Below are 24,578 nucleotides of genomic sequence, written 5' to 3'. Positions count from 1 at the left end.
CATGTTTTTAAAATGAAACAATGTCTCTGTGAGCTTTTAGAAATTTACTTGTAAGAAGAATCTAACCCAAATAGTACGTTTATTCAACTATGATATTAAAGAAAATAAAGATTCTTTGTTGTACATTTAAGTTATTGCCCTTATAATTCTTGTGTGTTTATTAAGTAATCTCTATACTATTACACTTTAATATATGTTGTGGGGAGGAAATAAAAAAGAATGACAAATCATGGAACTTTATTATAATGACCACATCATTCTTAATAGATAAAACATATGCACACTAAAAATCAGAATAATCAAATGCTAAACTGCCTTACTGAGAGTACAGAGGATGGAGAGATCAGGCTGAAGCAGCCTGAGATTTTGTGAAAAACATAAGATTTAATCTTGGCTTTGAAAAAAATATGATTAAGGAGCCTTGAAAGTCAGGACATCGAGAAACTAATTTTTTATGTGCTGGGCAATAGAGATTCACTAGTCTTGATGAAGCAAATTCTGGGGGCAATTCTGTCTTAGGAGAATTAATCTGGATGTTCTCTGTTGAATAGGGGGTGAGACTGGGAGAAGAGTGCCAGAAGAGACTGGTTATCCCTTATTTCCCTTCTCTCTCCCAGGGATTTTCCTTTATCTCCAGCAGGAGAAACTTGGGATTTTTAGTGAGGTACATGGCCATCCATTTCCCAGCTTTCTTTTTACTTAACTGTGGCTATGTGATGTGTTCTAGCCTAGGGGTTGTGAGGGAAAATGATGTGATACTTCCAAAGATATGTTCTTAAAGGAAGGGGCTATACTGTTTGTGCTCCCTACTTTTTTTTTATTTTCTAGTAAGACTATATTTATTCAATACCCTAGTAAAAGTTTTGATTATAAGGATCCAACAGTATAAAACAATCCAAAACAGATTTGTAGATTTCTAATATATTTATACAAAGTGCATGACTACATACAGTACATCCTATAGGCAAAGAGGTGAAAGGGGAAAAAGAAGACTGTGGTTGAGGTCTAGTAATAAATGAATAAATACAGTAGAAATTATCAATATTATAGTATAATCTACTACTGATACTGTAGCCAAAATGTATTAAAAAAAACCCTTTCAAAATAACAAAAGAAAGGTGATAATGGCTGGGACTCTTGTAATACACCTCAAAGGCTATGAGAGAGCCAATCCAACTCACTGTGTAGTCTGTGCATATGGTGGCTTACAGTTTTTGCCATAAGGGAGAAATATAAAATTTTAAATTTAGATTAACAACTATAAAACTATAGGGTGTCCATAAAAAGTGGCTCACTCATTTTTGTTATTTATATTATCCAATTTTAGAAATCTTGTTTTAAAAATAAGCACTGAGTCATGTTATTTTAAGATAGGCAAATGATCCTCCCTCATTATGAAAAGTCTGAACTGGTGATATGTTTTTCCTGAACATTTAGAAAATATGTGCCCCCTACTTCTATCCTGCTGTTTTGTAAGAGAGAAATGATCTATCTTTTCAAAGGTACATTAACTCAGGTTTCTACTTCATGCAGCTAAACCTATATCCTAATTAATTTAAAATTTGGTATGTGCAAGTGGAGTACTACTGCACAAACAGAAACTTAAATAGGTGCATTTGGTTTCAAGGATATAGATGTTGCAGAATGTAAAAAGGGCGACTTTTTTTTTTTTTTTTAAATGGTGTAGCAAAATGGTGGCAAGTATACCTCTGATACCTGGACTGGCAGATTATGGGCCAAGTGAGCCAATAACTCTCCAGGGAAAATGGAGGGAAAAATTCAGTGTCTGTTGCCTGCTTCTTATCTCTTTCAAAAGACCCTACAACAGCAAGGAGAACTCAGGCTAGAACTAGCTAGTTTGCAAGTAAAAATGGAAAGGAATATAACTCTGCTGAGAGACTTTGTGCCTGAGGCAATCTCAGATGACTAGGGGTTTGGTAATTTGGGGCCTTGCCCACCTGAAAAAAGTCAACTGATCGTGTGATTCAAATTCAAGCAGTTATGGAACTGTCATTTTTAGCAGAAGATAAGAATAGGGCCCCAAACCTTTTCAAGCATCACAGTCAGACTGGGAGGCTTTCTAGCTGAGGAGATAAGATTAAGGGCGTTGCCTTGCCACCCAAGTCTCAGTTGGCTTCCAATAGCTGCTGGTTGTGCCAGAGAGTGTTGTAGGCATAGCACAGAGATAGTAAATAAAATGTCAGTCCTCAGGTCTTGAAACCACCTTGGTTGTGTTTGACTGTGTTTATCCCTTGAAAACAAAAAGGCTAGAAGCCTAGTGAGTTTTTGAGGGAATGTTATTGACAAATAACCATGTGCCTGGGCTGCTGAAGCTTGTGATTTTTTGACCTCTAAAGCAACTTTCAAGTCTGCAAACTTACGTTGGTTAGAAGTAGGTTGTGAAAGTTATGCAGACACGCTTCAGATGTATCTAAGGAGGATAATGGACAAGAAAGAAACCCCTAGAGGGAAGAACCAGAGGCCTGTGAGGATAATGGATATGCAGACAGCAGAATTGATGTCTTCTAGATTGGCTAATGGAGACACTTATGAGCTCTGGGAATTCTTACAATATAGGACCTTTTTTTTTTTCAAATTTAAGATTAATTTTTAATTTAAGTACACATATCATATAAAAGTTTTATCTCATAAAAATATGCCCCCTGTTAAATAATCTTAAAGATACACAATTACTTATATATAATGCTTTCAATCTAGTTTATCCATTATCATGAACCCTTTTGGTCCTTGGACCTGCCTTTATTTCCTCTCCTAAGGCTTGGTGCAGAATATAACTTCCCCCTTGGGGAGAGGTGAGAAATCAAGGATAATGGAGAGATCAGTCTCAGTTATCACTGATGATTCTGAGAGGCACTCAACACCACGACTGTGTTATTCAAATGTAAATGAGAAAATAATCTATATGAGTGACCTTCATGAGGTTTTTCCAAATAAAGTGTATTTCATATCACTGAAGATATTTGATAGTTGAATAGCTTTTATTGTGGTTATCCTGTACCTCCCTGTGATTGGGTATATTGGGTAAGCCAAATTCCCCCCAACTCCTGCTTTTTTTTGAGGGGGTAGCAAATGACTATACATATCTGGACTTGACACAAAGCAGTGCATATCATTGAAAACAATTGGATTTTGAGCTAATGAAGTAATTGGATACAATTAGTATTGAGGTCAGACCTTGAGGTCTGAGTCACAGTGTTGTATATATTGGAGGAAGTGTGCAATTCAAGTCTCTTTTTAAGAGAACTTCTGCAGCAAGGAGTACAGACAGCTGTGGTGCCTTTGAGAGCTGTTAAAGTGTTCAAGCAGAGTATACATTCTCCCTGACTATCTCAGGGCAACTCTAGCCAATGATTGGGCATGGTAGAGGTTCAGATGCTGGCCATTGCTGCCCAAAATGAGACTCATGCAGAGGGAAACCTGTGCTTTTTGGCTCCCTGTTGGGCTGGTTGAGAGTTTTTTAGAGTGGTATCATAGTCTAGGCTCTTCCTACTCAAGCCGCCCTTTCTTCCTTTCATTTTACAGGTGTCAGAATAATACTGAACATTGAAAGCTTTTCCTGCTTACTTCTACTCCCTCTCCCCTTTATCTTTCATAGGTATCTCCACCTAGTACATCTCTTGCACTTCTAACTCTGACTTGACTACTGCTTCCTGAAGGTTGTAGACTGACATGGGCACACATGCAAATGGTTCATTATAGAGCCAAGTGATATACTAGTATTTTATTTCCTTGTCTGTGGTATTCAAGTTACTACGCCTGTGCCACTCAATGGAGAAAGTTCCTGTTCAAATAAATTCTCCTTTTTACACCTTACCAAATGTCTTTGTTTTATCCTCAAGTTTTTCTGAACTCCCATTCATATTATCTATTCTATTTATTCTCATCTTCTTCCTGAATCATTCCACTCCCACCCTCTGTCTTCTGGCTCCAATCTTTACTAGGTCTCTCTAACACAGCTATATGGTTATCATCCTGGAATTGCTCTCTTGGGGTGGGAATCATTATTTTGGGGACCCCCAGGTTTTCTTCTTTGTTTTGATGGAATACTTTTCTATTCTCTGAAAATAAATTTCTATTCTTAAGAAAGGGTACACTTAAGGTAAAATTCTGACTTCCTGCATGTTCAAAAATGTTTTTTATTATGAATTATGAGTGATTATTAGGTTGGCTATTGAAATCTGGGATAAAAAATAGTTTTTTCTGGAAATCAAAAAACATTTTTTTAATGTTTATTAATGAGACAGAGTATAAGTGGGGGAGGGGTAGAGGGAGAGGGAGACACGGAATCTTAAGCAGGCTCCAGGCTCTGAGCTGTCAGCACAGATCCCAACACAGGGCTTGAACTCACAGACCGTGGGATCATGACCTGAGCCGAAGTCAGATGCCTAACCGACTGAACCACCCAGGATCCCCTTTCCTGGGAATTTTGAAGGCCTTGCCCCATTGCCTTTCCACATCCCACGTTCTGATGAGAAAGTTAATATCTGTGATTCTCATTCCCTTGTAGATAAACTTTTTTTCCTCCTTGGCAGCTTTTTGGGTTTATTTTTTTTATCCTCAGAGGTAGGACATTTTGCCAGGACATTTCTAAGTCCTGGCCACAGAATGAGTCCTTTCAGTCTGAAAATTAGATCCATCTTTTTTTTTTTAAATTTTTTTAAAGGTTTATTTATTTTTGCCAGAGAGAGAGAGAGACAGAGCATGAGCGGGAGAGGGGCAGAGAGAGAGAGGGAGACACAGAATCTGAAGCAGGCTCCAGGCTCTGAGCCATCAGCACAGAGCCCGACGCGGGGCTCGAACTCACAGACTGCGAAATCATGACCTGAGCCAAAGTCGGACGCTCAACCGACTGAGCCACCCAGGTGCCCCAAATTAGATCCATCTTTAAAGAAATTATCTATTAGCACTTCTGTTTCTTTCTTTTTTATGTCTCCTTCTGAAATTCTTATTGAGATGTAAAATGTCTTGGAATAATCCTTTGACTCTATTATCTTTTCTCTCATGTTTCAGTCTCCTTGTATTATAATCTGGGGCATTTCTTTACACTTATTGTCTAACTTTTCTATTGAATTTTTATTTGACAATCCAATTTTAATTTCCAAAAGTTTTTGTTGTTGAATTGTTGTTGTTGTTATCTGGCACTGTCTTGTATATACTGTTTTGTGGTTACTTTTTGAATGTAGTATTTTTTTAAGAAGTTAATCATTTGGGAGAAATACATCATACATTCAAAAATAGTATTTTTATAGTTTACATATTATAAATATCTAACAAAATGAATACCCATGTACCTATCACCCCAGGTAAGAAAGGAAACAGCAACACCACAGAAGCTCCTGTGTTCTCTTTGTCATAGTTCCCTTCTCTGTCCAGAGATAGCTCCTATAGTGAAGGCTGTGTTAAATATTCTTTTGCTTTTAAAAATAGTTCCATCATTTATGCATATATTCCTAAACACCAGTTATTTAGTTTTGCCTATTTTTGAACATTATAGATGGATTCATACTGCTTGCTTCTTTGTGCATTTTTATTTGAATTTTGAAATTGCTTATTCACTGACATTTTCCATTCTGTTCTTTGTAGTTGGCATCTTGTATCTTAAAGAAAAAAAAAGGCATTATCATTTTAATGATGGCTCAGGAGGGAGAGGAAGTAAATGTGTTCTTACCTTGTCATATTAAACTAGAAACCTAGATGAGATACTTTTCTTTTTTATGAGAGAGAGAGAGGGAGGGGGGAGGGAGGGCAAGAGTGAGCAGGGGAGACGGGCAGAGGGAGAGAGAGAGAATCTTAAGTGGGCCTATACAGAGCTCAAGCCCACGACCCTGGGATCACAACCTGAGCCAAAATCAGGAATTGGTTGCTCAACTGACTGAGCCACCCCAGGGCCCTGAGATACTTTTTTAATAGTATGTGAATCATGCTATTTTATTAATTCATACTTGGTCTTATTAGGATATATATGCATATATGTGAAATATGAAAGTAACAATTTAAAAATATTTTGGGGGCACCTGGGTGACTCAGTTGGTTAAAGCATCTGACTCTTGATTTAGGTGCAGGTCAGAATCTCACAGTATGGGAAATAGAGCCCCATTCTGGGCTCTGCACTAAGTGTGGAGCCTGCTTAGCATTATCTCTCTCCCTCTCTCTTTGCCTCTCCCCACTCTCAAAATAAATAAATGTTTAAAAAAATATTTTGTGCTTCAAAATATGAGCTAACTCCTTTGAGGAACTAGTGGGATGTGATGGGATTTAAAATCAGTCAAACCTGTGTTAAAATATCTACATCAACACCTTTTATTTTATTTTATTTTATTTTACTTTACTTTATTTTATTTTATTTTATTTTATTTTATTTTATTTTATTTTATTTTATTAAGAGTGTGAGAGAGAGAGAGAGAGAGAACAGCTGGGGGGTAGAGAGAGAGAGAGAGAGAGAGAGAGGGAGAATCCCAAGTAGATTCCATGCTCAGTGTGGAATCCGATGTGGAGCTCGATCCCATGACTCTGGGATCATGACCTGAGCTAAAATCAAGAGTTGGATGCTCAACCACCTGAGCCACTCAGGAACCCCTTCAGCACCTTTTTGATAAGAGATATTGGGCAAATCACTTAGCCTCTAAAATCCTGAATGTGCCCCTTTTGTAAACAGGGATAAATATACCCACCCCAAAGTGTTATTTGATGATGAAATGAGGTGGTGTATATGAAGGATTTAACTTAGTGCTCAGGACATAGTAAATACTCAATAAACATAGTTTCTGTTCCTCTTGCTTATTAAAGAAAAAGACACTTTTCTGCCCTAATAAATCTTATAAGTAGGTCTAGTTTTATGACCTGTGTAGTCAGACAGGGCCCTATGCTCAGAAGGGCCCATTGCTTGGTTTAATGCTCTATTGTCACTGTCTTGAAATTATTAATAATTTTATCTTTGAGCTTGTGTTATGTAAGTGAAATCCAGTGGGACAATGGAACATGAACATGCACAGTGGTACATTAAAAACAATTTTTTTTTAATGGTTATTTTTGAGAGGGAGAGAGAGACAGAACACGAGCAGGGGAGGGGCAGAGAGAGAGGGAGACACAGAATCTGAAGCAGGCTCCAGGCTCCGAGCTGTCAGCACAGATGAACTCACAAACTGCAAGATGGTGACCTGAGCTGAAGTTGGACGCTCAACCAACTGAGTCACCCAGGTGCCCCAGCACAGTGGTACATTTGACATGTGTGTCCACCTTACCTTCCCACTCCATTCACTTAATGGAGCTAACATGCTCCATGAACACAGAATTCCAGTGAATGAATGATGTGTGGGTGTTCAGTGAGACTCAGACAAGTACAAGGCTAAGTGTTATGCCTATGACCAAGTAGGAGTGCTGACAGCTCTGAGAAGACATACTGTTTTTGAACCAAAATTTGGTTTGAATGTGGAAGGAGGGCAGTGGCATTCTAAGAAACACAAATGCCCATGGAAAACTGTGTTAACTCTCTGTGAGTTAAAGAAAAGGAAAGATAGGGTAACCCACAATTCCTTTTCTTTTCAGTCCTTCCATACTTAATAGTAAGCCAAAGGTAGAAAGTGTTGGTAGAATGTACTGGTACCAAGAAATTTATTTATTTTTTATTTTTTTTATTTATGTTTTTTATTATTTTTTTTAATATATGAAATTTATTGTCAAATTGGTTTCCATACAACACCCTGTGCTCATCCCAACAGGTGCCCTCCTCAATACCCATTACCCCCTCCCCCCCATCAACCCTCAGTTTATTCTGTTTTTAAAGTCTCTTATGGTTTGGCTCCCTCCCTCTCTAACTTTTTTTTTTTCCTTCCCTTCCCTCATGGTCTTCTGTTAAGTTTCTCAGGGTCCACATAAGAGTGAAAACATATGGTATCTGTCTTTCTCTGTATGACTTGTTTCACTTAGCATAACACTGTCCAGTTCCATCCACGTTGCTACAAAAGGCCAGATTTCATTCTTTCTCATTGCCACGTAGTACTCCATTGTGTACATAAACCACAATTTCTTTATCCAATCATCAGTTGATGGACATTTAGGTTCTTTCCATAATTTGGCTATTGTTGAAACTGCAGCTATAAACATTGGGGTACAAGTGCCCCTATGCATCATCACTCTTGTATCCCTTGGGCAAATTCCTAGCAGTGCTATTGCTGGGTCATAGGGTAGATCTATTTTTAAGTTTTTGAGGAACCTCCACACTGTTTTCCAGAGTGGCTGCAAGGAAATGAAACTTAAACAGTTAAATTAGTTTTGTGTAGAGTTTCCATTCTTATGCTAAGAATGAACTACATATGAATGTATGACATGAAATATCAGTTGTGTAATTTAAATGATTTTGCATATTGTTAAATGCTCTTGTACTTAAAAACTGTTATTGCATAAGGTAAACATGAATAGTAAAAGTCAGGCTAATAATTTAAAATTTTAATTTTTTTTAAAACTTAAGATGACATTAAGTAGTAAATAAAAAACACCATAACAAGTTAAGAGAGAGACCATGGAAGAAAGGAAAAAACTTTATATTTTAATAACTTTAATAGCAATTCTGTCCCCCACCCCCCCCAGTATTTTGAACAAGAGACTCCATGTTTTTGTTTTACAAGTTATGTAGTCACCTCTGCTCACAAGAACATTTACTGGATTTCAAAACCTGTACTTTATCAGCAAAGTCTGGAAAATGATAGCCAATAAGTTGGATTTCCAATTTTCTTTAATGAAAGATGAAGGCAATATCATAGGACACAGACAATCTCCTGTTGCTTTTAGGTGATTAATTGTTTTTGCTGAATTGGTGAGACCACAGCCAAATAAGCCTGCTTAAATAGGTAAAGTAGAAAGGGAAGAGTCAGTAAATCTTTTATTGGGCTTTAGTAGTTTTGGGAGAAGAAATTAAAGAACAAGATTGTGTAGAGGAGGTGCCAAATGTGAATGCCTTTTAGGGTTATTTACTGTTTTATGAAAGGTTGTATGTTAGTGTGCTTAGAAGATTCTAGAATCCAGTGCCAACCAAGGCTTCTGCCAGTCCTGACAGGCTAATAGATTCTTGGTGACTGGAGACTGATGAGAGAAACAGAATAAAATTGAATGTTTTTTTTTTTAATCTATGAGAAAGATTTCATATGAAGTTCATCATCTAAGTAAAGACCAAAGAGTAACTGATGACAGTAGTGTGTCAAATTAAATCCATTTTTGTAATTTTAAAAGTAGAGCTTATTATAATTTAAAATAAGTTTTACAGATAACATACTGTAAAAGGGGATAGCAACCAAGATGAAAGCCATTGACAAGAGAAAGAGAAGAAAGATTAAGGAACCTGTAAGCAAAGCTGAAGGGAAATTTCATGGAAGAGTTTCGGGGAAGTTTTTCTTGTTATTACTTACTTCTCAAGAGAGTATAAGGGTGATGGATGGTTTCAGAACTTCAGCCAGAATGCTCAGTTGTGTGTTATTTGTTTTACTTTAGAAAGGCATTCAAATGTTATGGCAATCTCTGTGGTTTGACTGCTTCAAAATAGGTAGCTACCTGTAGGTGGCAGTGCTTGCATATTTGCTGAGACCAGAGCGGTTTCAAAGAAACTTTTTATTTTATTTTATTTTATTATTTTATTTTATTTTAATTTTATTATTTAATTTTATTATTATTTTTATTCTCAAGTTAGTTAGCAATACAGTATAGTCTTGGCTTCACGGTAGAACCCAGTGATTCATCTCTTACATATGGCACCCAGTGCTCATCCTGAAAAGTGCCCTCCTTAATGCCCTTCACCTATTTAACTGCCTCTGCCCAATCAACCCTCAGGTTGTTCTCTGTATTTAAGAGTCTCTTATGGTTTGCCTCTCCCTCTCTTTTTGTATTATTTTTCAAAGAAAGTTACTTATTAAGAATTCCGGATCTAAAGAAAAGGATTAAGAAATCAGAGAAAACCAGTTTTCTTTAAAATATACACCTACATGAGCACACAGAAACACTTATTTATTCAGACATCAGTGCTTTGAGTATGTAAGGTTGGCATATGGATGAATTCAATGCCTGTAGGAAAGGTTAACACAAGATCTAACATATGAAGCAAATAAGTAAGGAAAATATTGCCTTTTTTAGATACTGTCACTTTCCATTTTGTTTTTTCTCCTTATTGACAATCGCCATTTATTACAGTGGAATATTGCTGGTCTTTCCTTAATCTCCACTCAGAGTTTAGAGTCCCTGGAGGGGTCTTTGCTCTATGAGATCCTGGAGGCATTTTCTTGACAGTTTGATTGCTTTAATAACTTCTATGACATGTCACAAGTAAGCAAGAAACAAGGTGCTTCAGGGTTAAAGGCATCAGGCTTTTTAATTGTTGAATTAATACCTTATCTTCCTAGGTTCTTTTAAAAAATCTCTTAAATTATGGAAGTAAAGTCCTTCTCTTAACTTGTTTTCCACAGGTAAAAACTGAAATTTCAAAAAGAGGAATGAGCAAGGTGTACATATCTTTCAAATTGGTAGTTGTATAAAATAAAAGTTAATTTATTATGAATAGATTTTGGTTGCTGGTGATAATTACTTTTTTTCACTAAATGCTCATGGACAGTCTCTTTTATTATCTCATAATAATAGTAATAATAATAACAAACACAATTTATGGTGCTTACTGTGTGCTAGCAACTACTGGTCTTTACATGTGTGAATCCATATAATACAACTACCCTATAAAGTACTTCCTATTATTCTCCTTTTACACACAAAGAAAATAAAGCACAGAGGTATTAAAAAATATGCCAAGGCCACACATCTAGTAGGTGCTTAATGCAGGATTTGAACTCAAGTTGCCCTGTACCACTACACTATGCTGCTTTCTGAATTTTTATGTATAATTTTATAATTTGGACTCAATTTATTAAATGCAATGAAGTGATATTGGCATAAGGTGATACTATTTTGTATTTAAATCTTTGTATTCTGATTATAATGCATATTTTAAAAATTAGAATAAGAGTGAAAATATTTTGTTAAAAAATTTGTGAAGATATGGAAGATATATTATGTGCTCTCTGGGTTCTGAAAGAAACTTAAGGTCTCCTTATTGGTTGTTATACTGGACATGAACATGGTAGCTATTGCTATTGTGGCTGAGTTTGACTGCACTGAAATGCCAGGCAGGAAGATTTTGCCTCTTGCTTCTCTATAGAATAGGGATTTACATAACTTTATGTGATTGATACCAGTCAGCAATAGAGAGTCTGAGGACAGCACTTGTAGACATGTTAGAGCCTAACAATACTTTTGAGAGAAGGTTGACTATTAGCAACCTGCCAAAAATACAAACTAATACAGGAATCAAGAATGAAAAAGATGTGGAGCTTCAATAAATATTTGTTGATTTGATGTTATTTGGTTCCAAACTTTTTAAAGATTATCGTTTTTTTGTGCCACTTTGCTTATTTCTTTCTGTGGTCTTCTTCTCATGATTAACCAGTCTCCTCTGGTTCCTCCATGCATTTGTGAATCCATTTATGTATGTTAGTGATGCATTTTTAGGAAGAGAAGATGATGAGATAGTACTGACTAAATGGCCTTTTCATTGCAGTTACATAGCACATGTATTCAGGCATAAATAAGCAGTAATCTCCAAACCATGGCAGTGTATAATTTATAAAATTACTAGATCCCTAGGAAATTCTGTGACTAAAGAATAAAGGTAATTTTCAATGCTTGTAATACAGTATCCTGTATGGTTAGCAAATTAGTTTTGCAACTAATTAAGAATTGAGTTATTAATCAAATTTCTCCACCAACCAAAAGTGCAAATAAAAGATACACATTTTTATCTACCAAATTGGCAATAAAAATGGATTTTATTTAGTGATAGATGGTATAGGGAAATTAGCACTCTTATACTCTTTTTTTAAATTTTCTTAATGTTTATTTATTTTTGAGAGAGAGAGCGAGAGAGAGAGAGAGAGCAACAGAAAGACAGAGAACACTAGAGGGGAAGGGCAGAGAGAGAGGGAGACAAGAATCAGAAGGAGGCTTCAGGCTCTGACCTGAAGCACAGAACCCAATGCGGGGCTTGAGCTCACGAGCCATGAGATTACGACCTGAACAGATGTTCAACTGACTGAGCCACCCAGGTGCCCTGTATACTCTTGAATGGGAGTCAGCTGATGTAATTTTTACAGAAGGCAATTTAGCTACATATATGGATCAGAAATCTTAAAATGTTTGTACTCTTTGACATAGTAATCCCAGTTATAGGAATTTATATTTAGACAATATTTCATACATGTGTATGAGGATAATTCTCTAAATATTGTTTATAAAAAACCCAAATTGAGAAACAATCTTAGTGTCCAATAATGGTAATTTATTATTAAACTATGGTACTACCTAAGACAACAACAAGAATTCAGAAAAAAATGTAATGACTTGGAACGTTGTTTACAATATATTTTAAGCAAAAAAGATTACAAAACACTGTATATATTATAATAATATTTTGGGGGGAAAACCTATAGAGTAAAATAAGAGAAGAGAAAATGGCTAGCTGGATTTACCTCTGGATGGTGAGCTTATGGGTGATTTTATTTTCTTCCTTACAGTTTTTTAATTTTCCAGAGTTCTGCAGTGAACATATATTGTATTTGTAGTATGTGAAATACACTAACAGTTATATTTTCCCAGAAAAAATAAATATGGCACTTTGTTCTTATTACTCTAAACACTATATAATCATTATATCAACATACTTTGAAAGAGCCCTTTTACAAATAAGTAGGCCAAATTACTTTTTTAAATAATAAAGTAGCATATATGAAGACCTACTTTCCCATTGAGAACAACTAGAAATGCTAGATAAATCACAAACATATTTTGGGAAAATATTTGTTTGAAAGCAATAGAGAACTAAAAGACCATTGGGGTTGAAGGCCAAGATCTCCAAGAGAAATAAATGCATTGAAATCAGTCCAAAATTCTGTAATTCTGTCCTTTGCAGGATTTACTGATTTTGGAGCAGCATTTGAGAGGTTGAGAAATTGAGCAGAAAATTATGATTAAAAGACTAAGAATCTAAACAGAGCCCTCAGTTTTTTCTATTCACTGGGGATACAGAAATTTAAATTCAATGCCATTAAAGAGCAGGAGCCTTTATTAACCATGAAAGCTTCATTTGGGAAGCCTGAAGGAGTATATTCTAAGAGAAATGGCTGAATGTAAAGAAACCATCATAAGGGCTGAAACTCAGCTTTGAAATAGATTGATTATAATTGAATTAAGGTAATCAGCCTCGATTTTTTTCTGATAGAAGCACAACTTAATACTCTTTGGAAGTACATGACATTTAAAGCCTCAATTTGTTCCTTCAAACTGTTGCTTCAAAATGCTTGTTAGTGGATAAAACCTTAGTAAGCATACTAAAGACTGGGCTCAAAAAGTAAAAAACCAAGAGAAAAAACAGACAAAACAAACCCATAGGAATCCAGGTATTGGATGAATCAGACATTGACTTAACAATGACTGTCATTAATATGTTCAAAATACGAATGATGAGATCGAAAATTTGGACTAAAAAATAGAAAAAAAAAAGAAAATTATACAACTGAAATATAAAATAACAAATTTAATTTTCAATAGGTGAATTTAACCACAAATTAGACAAAACTGAAAAAAATTAGTGAATTGGAGAATGAATCAGCAGAAAAAATTCAGACTCAAGCATGAAAAGGAAAAATGGAAACAACACAGAAGGTATATAAGACAGAATTGAAAGGTCTAATGTAAGTGTAATTGGAGTCTCAGAAAGAGGTGAAGCAATAGAATAGATACAATATGTGATGAGAAATTGAGTATTTTTCATCCAAAGTGTAAGACTTTAATCTAGAGACTCAAGAAGCATCACAAATCCCAAGCAGTATGAATACAAAGAAAACCATACCTAGGTGAATTGTAGTAAAACTGCTTATAATAAAAGACAGAAAGAAAAATCTAAAAGCAGTCAGGGACAGAAAAGAGAAAAGGAGCAGCAACAACTTTGACAGCTGACTTCTCTGGAGTAATTATCAAACCCAGAAAGCAATGAAAAAGTACATAATGTTCTGAAAGAAAATATCTTTCAACCTAACATTCTTTTGTAAATTTTTAAAATTTTTTTATTTTAACTTGTTTTATTTTTTATTTATTATTTATTTATTTATTTACTTTAACTTTTTAAAAATGTTTATTTATTATTGAGAGATAGACACAGAGCATGAGCAGGGGAGGGGCAGAGAGAGGAGAAGGCGCAGAATCTGAAGTAGGCTCCAGGCTCTGAGCTGTCAGCACAGAGCCTGACGTGGGGCTCGAACTCACAAACCGTGAGATCATGACCTGAGCCGCAGTCAGTCGCCCAACCAACGGAGCCATCCAGGTGCCCCTATTTTTTATTTTTTTAAATTTACATCCAAATTAGTTAGCATATAGTACAACAATGATTTCAGAAGTAGATTCCTTAATGCCCCCTACCCATTTAGCCCATCCCACCTCCCACAACCCCTCCAGTAACCCTCTGTTTGTTCTCCATATTTAAGACTCTCTTATGTTTTGTCCCCCTCCCTGTTTTTATATTATTTTTGCTTCACTTCCCTTATGTTCATCTGATTTGTCTCTTAAGGTCCTCATATGAGTGAAGTCATATGATATTTGTCTTTCTCTGACTGACTAATTTCGTTTAGCATGATACCCTCTAGTTCCATCCACATAGTTGCAAATGGCAAGAATTCATTCTTTTTGATTGCCGAAAAATACTCCATAGTATATATATATTTATACACCACATCTTATTTATCCATTCATCCATCGATGGACATTTGGACTCTTTCCATACTTTCGCTATTGTTGATAGTGCTGCTATAAACATGCGGGTGCATGTGTCCCTTTGAAACAGCATTCCTGTATCCCTTGGATAAATACATAGTAGTGCAATTGCTGGGTTGTAGGGTAGTTGTATTTTTAAGTTTTTGAGGAACCTCCATACTGTTTTCCAGAGTGGCTGCACCAGCTTGCATTGCCACCAGCAGTGCAAAAGAGATCCTCTTTCTCTGCATCCTTGCCAACATCTGTTGTTGCCTGAGTTGTTAATGTTAGCCATTCTGACAGGTGTGAGGTGGTATTTCATTGTGGTTTTGATTTGTATTTCCCTGATGATGAGTGACGTGGAGCATTTTTTCATGTGTCAGTTGGCCATCTGGATGTCTTCCTTGGAGAAGTGTCTATTCATGTCTTTTGCCCATTTCTTCACTGGATGATTTGTTTTTTGGGTGTTGAGTTTGATAAGTTCTTTATAGATTTTGGATACTAACCCTTTATCTGATATGTCGTTTGCAAGTATCTTCTCCCATTCTGTCGGTTGCCTTTTTGTTTTGCTGATTGTTTCCTTCGCTGTGCAGAAGCTTTTTACTTTGATGAGGTCCCAATAGTACATTTTTTGCTTTTGTTTACCTTGCCTCTGGAGACATGTTGAGTAAGAAATTGCTGCAGCCAAGATCAAAGAGGTTTTGTCAGCTTTCTCCTCGAGGATTTTGATGGCTTCCTGTCTTACATTGAGGTCTTTCTTCCATTTTGAGTTTATTTTTGTGTATGGTGTAAGAAAGTGGTCCAGGTTCATTCTTCTGCATGTCGCTGTCCAGTTCTCCCAGCACCACTTGCTGAAGAGACTGTCTTTATTCCATTGGATATTCTTTCCTGCTTTGTCAAAGATTAGTTGACCATACATTTGTGGGTCCATTTCTGGGTTCTCTATTTTGTTCGATTGATCTGAGTGTCTGTTCTTGTGCCAGTACCATACTATCTTGATGATTACAGCTTTGTAGTACAGCTTGAAGTCCAGGATTGTGACGTCTTCTGCTTTGGTTTTGTTTTTCAAGATTGCTTTGGCTATTTGGGGTCTTTTCTGGTTCCATACAAATTTTAGGATTATTTGTTCTAGCTCTGTGAAGAATGCTGGTGTTATTTTGATAGGGAGTGCATTGAATATGTAGATTGCTTTGGGTAGTATTGACATTTTAACAATATTTGTTCTTCCTATCCAGAAGCATGGAATCTTTTTCCAGTTTTTTGTGTCTTCTTCAGTTTCTTTCATAAGCTTTTTATAGTTTCAACCTAACATTCTTTAGCCTAGTAGAAATATCCTTCTTATATTTTGAAGGATTAAAATAAAGACGTTTGAGGTAAAACAACAAACAAGAAACAATCCAAAGACAGAAAAAAAACTTGTTCCCAGCAGACCTACACTAAAAGAAATAGTAAATAGTAGAAGGAAAATAATTTAGTACAGACACATGGGAATTCAGGTAGGAATTAAAAGCAATGGAAAGGGTAAATATAAATATAAATATCAATGAATATTGGCTATACAATAATAATGTGTGAGTTTTAAAATGTTTGTCAATTTAAGATACATAACAATAAATAATATAAAGAAAGGAGATATTTGCATTGTCTAGGAATTAGTAAAGGTACTCAATTATATTTGTCAAAGATGTAGAAAGTAGTCTCTAGGATAACCACTAATAGAAAGTGGAGAAATCTAAAAAGTAAAAGCTAATAAAGGGGAAATGGAATAATAATTAAAAAAAATTGAGTAATTCAGAAGAAAACAGGAAAGGAGAAAAAACATACACAGAAAATACAATAAAAAACACAAGTATAATGTAAAAACCTTAGATATATTAATAATTATATTAAATATAAATAGACTAAGTTTTTCATCTGAAAGACAATGATTGTCAGACTCAGGAAAAAAAAACCCTCAATTATCTGCTGCTTTGAGAGGCTGACCTTAAACATAAGGGCACAAAAAACTTGAAATTTGAAATGTTGGAATAATACATGCAACATGAAACTAAGAAAAAGAAAGTTAATATCAGGCAAGGTAGACTCTATAATAAGTATTGTTAAGAATAAAGATGTATGTTTTCAAATGATAAAATGGTCAATAAAGTAGGAAGATCAAGAACTTCTAAATTTATATGTGCCTAAAAATAATATAGCATTAAACCAATAAGACAAAAATGACAGAACTAATACAAATTGTGGGAAATTTTAATTATCAGTAATTAATAGTATATACAGACAAAAAAAATCAGTAAGACTATACAAATTTTGATTAAATGATTGATACACTTGACCTAAATGACACATATAGATCACTATACCAACTACAACCAAATGCATTTTTACAATTACACACAGACCATTTACCAAAATTGACCGTATGCTAGAATATAAATTACATTTAAACAGATGTCAGTAGGAGATGGGACTAGGATAAGTTAAAATGCCATGAAATTTTCTGTTCTTACTGAGATTCAAATATTTTTCTGGAATAAGTGCTTTCCATGTTACTGCAGCCTTTGGTTAAGTTTGAGAGTTCTGAAAAACTGATTCTGACAGGTTTTTTTTTTTTTTCATCACTTTTATGAAGGGGCAGAATTTTGGAATTCCTCTTTTCACCATTTTCACTGATATTCTCCAGCAGTATAACCCATAGGAAAGAATACATAACAATGAGGTTATAAAATGTATTGGCTAAATAATAATGATAATACATCACATTTGTGGGGTGTAGGCAAATTTGAGCTTAGAAGGATGTATATGGTCTTACATTTATATATTAGAAAAAGAGAAGCAGAAAAGCAATGAACTAAATATTTATCTTAATAAGTTAGAAAATTAAACCTAAATAAGATTGAAAGAATTAAAGGATAGGGGAAGAAATTTATTAAATATAAAAAATGGAATAATAAAGAAAATAAATAAATCCAAAAGTTTGTTCCTTGTAAAGATGAATGTCATTGACAAACTGTTGCCATTATATAAAAAAAGTTACAAATGACCAATATCAGGAATGGAAATGGGGGTGGCAATACTTTTAATACAGTTATTAAAAAGTGATAAGAGACACCTAAAGCACATGAAATAAAAGAAAAATAGAAAAATAGTTTTTAATAATTAAGAATTTTGGTTCATCAGGGGCAGCTGGGTGGCTCAGTTGGTTAAACGTTCAACTCTTGGTTTTGGCTCAGGTCATGATCTCAACAGTTTTGTGAGATGGAACCCTGTGCTGGCAGTGCAGAGCCTACTTTTGGTATTCTCTCTCCCTGTCTCTCTGCTACTCTCCCCCAACTTGTGCTGTCTCTGTCTCTCAAAATAAATAAATAAACTTAAAAGGATTTTGGTGCATCAAAGTCTATACAATCAAGAAAGTGAAAAGGCAACCTATAAAATGGGAGAAAATATTTGCAAATTGTATATCTGATAAGAGATTAATATTCAGAATATATAAAAAACTGTTAAAACAACCCAATTCAAAACTTGATAAAGGACTCAAATAGACATTTCTCCAAAGAAGATATACAAATGGACAATAAACACATGAAAATATAGTCAACACGTTGGTCATTAGGGAAATAACCCAGTGTCCATCAACAGACAAATGTATAAACAAAATATGGTGTATGTATAGAATAGAATATTATTCAGCCATAAAAAGGAATGAAGTTATGATACATGCTATAACATTGATTAACCATGCAAATATTATGCGTAGTGAAATAAGCTAGGCACAGAAGGATAAATATTGTATGAGTCCACTAATGTAGGTGCCTAGAATAGGAAAATTAAAATAGACTAAAGGTTACTAAGAGTTGAGGAGAAGAGGGAACAGGAAATTATTACTTAATAGGTACAGAGTTTCAGTTTGGGATGATGAAAATGTTTTGGGTATAGAGAGTGCTATGGTTATACAATATTGTGAATGTATTTAAAACCACTAAATTGTACACTTACAAATAGTTAAAGTTATAATTACTATGTTATATATACTTTACCAAAATTAAAAGAGTTAGTATGAGGGTATTATGAGCAACTTTATGTTAATACATTTGAAAAAACAGATGAAATGTACAAATTCTGGAAGAAAACACCCCACAGTGTATCAAATCTGTAACAGGAAGAAATATAAAACATATTAAAAATTAAGTCTGTTAGGGTTTTTGCTGGGAATATGGTGGAATAGGAGAATCCTAAGCTTACCTCCTTCCTTGGATACAACGAGATAACACTCACATCAGATTAAATAACCCAGGAAATGACCCAAAGACTGACTGGCAGAGCAAACTCCACAGTTAAATGTACAGAAGAGGCTGCACTGGAGAGAGTAGGAAAGACAGAGACGCAGTGGGGAGATAAACAGACTTGCAGACTGTTCACAGGAGGGATGGACTTGCAGGTGTAGAGATAGAAGAGAAATAGACTATCACACCAGGGAGCCCGCACAGGGAAAACAAATCCTCATAACGTTTGGCTTTGAAAACTATAGGGGCTGAGTTCTGTGAATTCCTACAACCAATGGGACTTAAAACTTGGAATTTTAAAAATCTGCAGGCTTGGCTCCAGGAGAGTTGGGAAGGTGAGAGGAAACTGTCCTTAAAGAGACAGTATAAGAAACAGCCTGCAGGGATATAGCATAGAAGCAGCAGTTTGAAAAATGCCTAGGACATAGGTGACAGAGAATTGTTTACTCATCTCAGAGATTGTCCTGGAGGGACCGGGGTCCTTAGCAGATTCCTCCAGGAACAAAGGAGCTGACAGGCACCATTTTCCTCCCCTGCCCCCAGCATAAACACATGGCCACCTCTAAGAACTAGTGGGTTTAAATGACACACTGGACCAGATGTATTTAACAGGTATATTCAGAACATTTCATCCTAAAACAGCAGAATATACATTCTTTTCAAGTGCATATGGAACATTCTCCAGAATAGATCACATATCAGGGAACAGAACAAGTCTCAACAAATTCAAAAAGATCAAAGTCATACTGTGCATCTTTCCTGACCACAATGCAATGAAATTAAAAAACAACCACAAGAAAAAAAATCTGAAAACAGCACAGATATATGGAGGTTAAACAACATTCTACTAAACAATGATTGGGTCAACCAAGAAATCAAACAGAAAATTAAAAAATACATGGAGATAAATGAAAAATGAAAATAAAAACACAAAAATCCAAAATCTTTGGGATGCAACAAAAGTGGTTCTTTTTTTTGTTTAAAGTTTACTGATTTATTTTGAGAGAGAGAGAGAGAGAGAGAGAGAGAGTGAGAGAGTGCGAGTGCTAATAGGAGAGGGGCAGAGAGAGAGAGAGAGAGAGAGGGAGAGAGAATCCTAAGCAGGCTCCATGCTGTTAGTGCTGAGCCCTACTCAGGACTTGATCTCACCAACTATGAGATCATGACCTCAGCTGAAATGAAGAGTCGGATGCTTAACTGATTGAGCCACCCAAGCACCCCACAACAAAAGTGGTTCTAAGAGGGAACTTTATAGCAACACAGGCCTATATCAAGAAGCAAGATATATCTCAAGTAAACAATCTAACCTTACATCTAAAGGACATAGAAAAAGAAGAACAAACAAAACCCAAACTTAGCAAAAAAGAAGGAAATAATAAAGATTATGGTAAAAATAAGTGAAATAGAAACTAAAAAAACCCAATAGAACAGATCACTGTAACCAAAGTCTTATTCTTTGAAAACAAAATTGATAAGTCTCTATACAGACTCATCAAAAAAAATTGAGGGCTCAAATAAAATCAGAAATGAAAGAGGAGAAATAACAACCAACACTAGAGAAATACAAAAGATTGTAAGAGAATAGTATGAAAAATTATATACCAACAAATTGGGCATCCCAGAAGAAATGGATGAATTCCTAGAAACAGATAAACACCCAAATTGAATCAGGAAGAAATAGCAAATTGGCACAGACCAATTAGCTGTAACAAAATTGAATAGGTAATAAAACTCCCAAGAAACAAAAGTTTGGACCAGGTGGCTTCATGGGTTGTTTCTACCAACCATTTAAAGAAGAGTTAATACATATTCTTCTCAAATATTCCAAAAAAAGAGAAGAGGAACGAAAATTTCCAAATTTATTCTATGAGGCCAGCATTAACCTGATACCATAACCAGATAACAACACTACAGGGCCGCTTGGTTGGCTTAATCTGTGGAACATGAGACTCTTGATTTTGGCTTGTAGGTTCAAGCCCCACATTGGTGTAGAGATTGCATAAAAATAAAAAACATCTTAAGAAACAAAGCATTACAAAACAGAGAACTTCAGGGCAATATATTTTATGAACATAGATGCAAAAATCCTCAACAAAATACTAGTAAACCAAATACACCAATACATTAAAAAAATCATTCACCGCAGTCAAGTGGGATTATTCCCAGGATGCAAGGGTGGTTCAATATTCACAAAGCAATCAATGTGATGCATCAACAAGAGAAAGGATAAAAACCATATGATCACTTTAATAGATGCAGTAAAAGCATTTGACAAAGTACAACATCCATTCATGATGCAAACCCTCAACAAAGTAGGTTTAGAGGGAACATACCTCAGCATAATAAAGTTCTTATATGAAAAACCCACAGCAAATATCATCCTAAATGGTGAAAAACTGAGAGCTCTCCCGCTAAGGTCAGGAATAAGGCAAGGATGTCCACTCTTACCACTTTATTCAACATAGTACTGGAAGTTCTAGCCACAGCAGTCAGACAAGAAAATGAATAAGAGCCATCCAAATTGGTAAGGAAGAAGTAAAACTTCCACTACTTGCAGATGACATGATACTATATATAGAAAACCCTAAAATTACTAGAACTGATAGATGAATTCAGTAAGGCCACAGGATACAAAATGAACATACAGGAATCTGTTGCATTTCTATATGTTAATAATGAAGCAACAGAAAGAGAAATTAAGGGGGCACCTGGGTGTCTTAGTCAGTTGAGTGTCCAACTTTGGCTTAGGTCATGATTTCATGGTTCATGAATTTGGGCTCCACATCCAGCTCGCTGCTGTCAGCCTGTCAGCACAGAGCTGGCTTCGGATCCTCTGTCCCCCTCCCTCTGCCCCTCCCCTACTTGTGCTCTCCCAAAAATAAATAAATATTTTTTTCTAAAAGAAAGAGAAATTAAAAAAAAATCCTATTTGCAATTGCATCTAAAAGAATAAGATACTTAGGAATAAACTTATCTGAGGAGGTGAAAGATCTGTACTCTGAAAACTATAAAACATTGATGAAAGCAATTGAACATGATATAAATTCCATACTCATGGATTGGAAAAACAAATATTGTCAAAATGTCCATACCATCCAAAGCAATCTACAGATGTAATTCAATCCCTATCAAAATGCCAACAGCATTTTTCACAGAACTGGAACAAACATTACTAAAATTTGTATAGAACTGCAAAACACTCTGAATAGCCAAATTTATCTTGAAAAAGAAAAACAAAGCTGGAGGTATCACGATTCTAGGTTTCAAGTTATATTACAAAACTGTAGTAGTCAAAACAGTAAGGTATTGGCACAAAAATAGACACATAGATCAATGGAACAGGATAGAAAGCCAAGAAACAAATCTGCAATCATATGGTCAATGAATCTTTGACAAAAGAGGCAAGAATATGCAGTGGGAAAAAGTCTCTTCAACAAATGGTGTTGAGAAAGCTGATAACTGCATGCAAAAGAATGAAACCAGACCACTTTCTTACACAATACACAAAAATAAACTCAGAATGGATTAGGGTCCTAAATGTGAGACCTGAAAACATAAAAATCCTAGCAGAAAGCACAGGCAGTAATTTCTCTGGCATTGGCCATAACATCTTTTTAGATATGTCTCCTGAAATAAGGGAAACAAAAGCAAAAATAAACTATTGGGACTTCATCAAAATAAAAAGCTTTTCACAACAAAGGAAATGTAACACAAAACTATAAGAAATCCTACCGAATGGGAGATGTATTTGCAAATGACACATCTAGTAAAGTGTTCATATTCAAAATACATAGAGAACTTAAACAATTCACCAAAAAACCCAAATAATCCTGTTAAAAAATGGGCAGACAACATGAGAAGATGTACAGATGGCCAACAGACCCATGAAAAGATGCTCAACATCACTCATCAGGGAAATGCAAGTCAAAACCACAGTGAGATATCACTTTACAGTTGTTGGAATGGTTAAAATAAAAAAATGCTAGAAACAAGTATTGGCAAGAATGTGGAGAAAAAGGAATACTTATGCACTGCTGCTGGCAATGCAGTGCAGCCACTGAAGAAAATAGTATGGAAATTCCTCAAAAAATTAAAAATAGAACTACTCTATGATCCAGTAATTGCACTACTATTTACCCAAAGAATACAAAAACACTAAACAAAGGGATACCAGCACCCCTGTGTTTATTGCAGCATTATTTACAATAGCTAAATTATAGAAGCAACCCAAGTTTCCATGGATAGATGAATGGATAAGGAAGAAGTGACAGATATGTATAATGGAATATTAGTCAGCCATGAAAAAGAATGAAATCTTCCATTTGCAACAACATGATGGATCTTGAGAGTATAATGCTAAGTGAAAAAAAGTCACAGAAAGACAAATAGCATATGATGTATCTCATATGTGGAATTTAAGAAACAAAATAAATTAAAAAAGGGAAAAAGAGAGAGAAACCAAAAACAGACTCTTAACTGTAGAGAACAAACATGGTTGCCACAAACATGGTTGCCAGAGGGGAGGTGTGTAGGGTGATGGGTGAAATAGGTAAAGGGGATTAAGAGTACACTTTGGTTGATGTGCACTTAATATATAGAATTATTGAATCACTGTATATATACCTTAAACAAATATAATACTATATGTTAACTATACTAGAATTAAAAAAAATTAAATTAAAAATTAAATCCTTAATTAGAAAATTTCCCACTTCTCAAAGAAAACTGTATGCTTAGAAGTTTTACAGTCAATTTATGAACATATAAGACACAAATAACCCTAATCTTACATAAATTCCAGGTAATATAAAAGAAAAGGGAGTACTTCCTATTTATTTTGTGAGGCTACCATAACTTTGATACCAAAACTTGACAAGGACATTCCAAGGGAAAAAAATTACAAGCTAATGTCTCCCATGAGCACAGGTGTAAAAATCTTAAAGAAAATATTATCCAAATGATAGCATGCAGCAATCTATGAAAAGGATAATATATAACAACTAAGTACAAGTTATTGTAGCAAGGCAAAACTGGTTTAACATCTAAAATCCATCACTATAATTCAATCAATCAATATAGTTCATCACAAGAATAAAGGAGAGAAATTTGATAGAACAATGGAAAGCATTTGATAAAATTCATCATAAGCTAGGAATAGAAGGCAACTTCCTTAACTGAATATTTACAATAAATCTAACGCAAATATCATACCTAATCATGAAATATTGAAAGTACCCCCCCCCCCCACTGCTGCAAGATTGAGTGAATGTTGCTTTTACCACTTATATTCAATACTGTAATGAAGAACTTAACCTCGTCAATGCACTATAACAAGAAAAAGAAGATAGAAGTAAAAAGATTTCAAAAGGAGAAAATGAAATTGTTATCATTCACAGATATATTTGCATAAATAGAAAATCCAATGTAAATAAAATAAATTATTTA

The 24,578-nt window shown here is 35.0% G+C and overlaps 1 long non-coding RNA gene across 3 annotated transcripts in view; it reads left to right on the top strand.

Annotated features, from left to right (window-relative positions):
* LOC132667304 (uncharacterized) overlaps nucleotides 1–24,578 on the top strand; it is a 171,112-nt gene that overhangs the window by 80,437 nt on the left and 66,097 nt on the right. The window contains exon 5 of one of the 3 annotated variants that reach the window (XR_014137706.1): nucleotides 10,470–10,556. The exons of the other annotated variants lie outside the window; for them this stretch is intronic. This is a non-coding gene — a long non-coding RNA (uncharacterized LOC132667304). Of the gene's footprint in view, nucleotides 1–10,469; nucleotides 10,557–24,578 lie in introns of those variants that run through there. 3 annotated transcript variants of the gene reach the window in all.

Source organism: Panthera onca, chromosome B2 (assembly GCF_046562875.1).
Source record: "Panthera onca isolate mPanOnc1 chromosome B2, mPanOnc1 haplotype 2, whole genome shotgun sequence".
Taxonomy (NCBI): domain Eukaryota; kingdom Metazoa; phylum Chordata; class Mammalia; order Carnivora; family Felidae; genus Panthera; species Panthera onca.
The sequence above is the reverse complement of the archived record's forward strand: the minus strand, read 5'-3'. Positions and strand labels throughout refer to the sequence as shown.